General features: G+C 41.6%; 1 non-coding gene across 1 annotated transcript; it reads left to right on the forward strand.

Moving 5' to 3' along the window:
* The first annotated feature begins 1,950 nt into the window (after positions 1-1,950).
* LOC115071654 lies at positions 1,951-2,055 on the forward strand. The gene has a single exon (XR_003850763.1). It is a non-coding gene; the product is annotated as a U6 spliceosomal RNA (small nuclear RNA).
* Positions 2,056-2,711: the final 656 nt, after the last annotated feature.

Consider the following 2,711-nt stretch of genomic DNA (forward strand, 5'->3'; position numbering starts at 1 on the left):
ATGTAAGATAGGAAGGTAGCAGGAGGACCATTGTGTGAAGGAAGGGCACTAGCAGGATGGGAGAGGGTCAGGGAAGAGAAGGGTAAAGAGAGAAAGTGCAAAGTGCAACGATAGACGCCAGAGGCTACCTAATAGGTTCCACTACGATGGCATAGGCCGACCAACAAACGGAGTCTACAGAAACAAAAACAAATCTATGACAATGTCAAAGTTACTTTAAAATACCAAGCATTTTTCTCCCTTGGTGGCCCGCAGTCTTTACTGATACCATGAGAGCTAATCTTCAGGGAGGAGGCTTCTAGGTTAGTTCCAGCTCCATTGTTCCAAGACCTGTATCTGAAGTATGCTCTGTCTTCAGCAATAGGGTCTTAACTTCAAGTTCTGGGAGGCAAGCAAGGGCTGTGGCAATAGCTTATGTTATTTTGGGGAGTCTCTTCGACTACCCTGACCAACAGTTGAAAGGGTGATTTCTCCTGCTGACACTGTGTTTCTTGTTATATAGCCTTCAATTATATACATGCATTCATATATAGTATATATATTTTTTTCAATAGGCTTTTGAATTAGTACATTTACCCCTGTTTTTTTACACCACCTAGGCATTTTATTTCTCCCCCCCACAACCCCGCTGTAAAACCTAATAACAACAACAATGACTGGCACATTAAATTGTCTCTATTGGTGCAGTAGTGAAACTTTTATCTTGGAAATAATCAACAGCTATCATATTGGACTTAAAACCAACTCAATGGAAGGGAAATAATGTGTGGTACTGTAAACAGCTAAATTTGCATGACCGCAGAGGTCATAGATCCTAGGGAAAAACCTGTGTCTGTCATATCTGTAGACAATTTCTTGCTGTGTGTTAAAATGGTTCCTTATATTTATAGGCAAATATAAATGCATCACTTATCAAAAAAGCTTCGTTTTACAGTAATTGGAGACTATTACAGAGTTCCTCAACTGGTCAAACACGGAGAATAAATGTAAGATGCCCAGCCCTAAGTGACACATTGCAACCTCTACGCCTAAGGCTCACAGAACATAGTGTAACAGGGGTTAGAGAGAGGATACTAATTCATCTCAACTCCCACCAGTGAAGCTTCCTCATGCAACAGAGGATAATCAATACAGAAATCCACAACTGGTCAAAATATAGAGAATAAGAGACTGCAGAGTGCATGTCCCTGGATAGGACGCATATTAAACCTCTGCCACCCAGGGCTCAGGGACCATTGCACAAGAGGGTGGGGGATAAAAACAAGAAGAGCCAGGCTGGAGGGATGGCTCAGCAGTTAAGAACACTGGCTGTTCTTGCAGAAGACCCTGGTTTGAATCTCAGCACCCAAATAGCAGCTAACAACTGTCCGTAACTCCAGTTCCAGGGGAACCGACAGCCTCTTCTGTCCCTCCGCATACATTGCACGACATGGGTACACTTACCTACATGCAGGCAATACACACATACATACAAAATAAAAATAATAAATCAGATATTAAAAAACAACAGGAAGAGCCAGGGGCAGTGGATGACCACAAGGAAACAGAGTTTTCCAGGCCTCAGGGAAGTTGCTCATATGAACTTATGGCAATGGTATCAGCATGAACAAGACCCATGCGAACTCAAACCGGACAAAAACCCAGCGTAAAAGTGGGGAAATGGGTAAGAAGCCCAAACAATAGCTGTGGAACTATTAGCAACTAATCACTGCTCAGTGAGGGAGACTTGGCTGTGTAAGGGACAGGCTGACCAGGCTCCAGTTGGATGAAATCACACTGAGGGACATCTGGGGACACAAACTTGTCTTGATAGGCCTTTACATGAATGAGAAAATGCATGAAATCCAGTGGAGGGAATATAGGGTTGCAGATAAGAGAGGACCCCTAAATATGACTAAGATGTATGAAATGCACAAAAATTCAATAAAAATATTGTAAAAAATATACCAAGTGCTCTCTTCGGCAGCACACATACTAAAATTGAAATGATACAGAGAAGATTAGCATGACCCGTGTGCAAGAGTGACACACAAATTCATGAAGTTCCATATTTTAAAATGGGCCTTAGCATATACAACAGAATGTATGAAATCTGGTGTATTAGGGATTCTAGGGGAATGTGGATAGGGAGTAAAGATGATTAAAATGTTTTGTATGAAATGCACAAAATTCAATTAAAAATATGCTTAAAAAAACACCAAGCATTTTCTCCCCAACCTACCAGCAACAATCCAGGAGTCCTAGAAGTATGGCAGAGCCAGGGAAATATGTAGAGGTTAGGAAGGAAGAAGTAAGACTGTCATTCACAGGTGACATTTCTACATGTATAAAACCCTCAGAATGAAAGGAAACTGGAACTGGAGACATAGCTCAGTGGTTAAGAGCACTGGCTGCCCTTGCAGAGGACCCAGGTTTGGTTCCCAGCACCCACATGGCAGCTAACAATAGTCTGTAACTCCAGTTCCAGGGCACCCAATGCCTTCTTCTGCTTTCTAAGGGTACCTGCAGACATGTGGCATGCGTGTGCGCGCGCACACACACAGACACATACACATAAAAATTTTTAAATCCTTAATTTAATTTTAGAAAGATATAAACCCTTGTAGTTACTAAATGACAATAGCCAAGTTTCTCAATCTGGGAACAAAAATCATAATCGCAAATAATTAGGATATAAAGCTCAAAATACCAATGAAAGTAAGCCCCAAACC

Source organism: Nannospalax galili, unplaced genomic scaffold (assembly GCF_000622305.1).
Source record: "Nannospalax galili isolate Female #2095 unplaced genomic scaffold, S.galili_v1.0 scaffold901, whole genome shotgun sequence".
Taxonomy (NCBI): Eukaryota; Metazoa; Chordata; class Mammalia; order Rodentia; family Spalacidae; genus Nannospalax; species Nannospalax galili.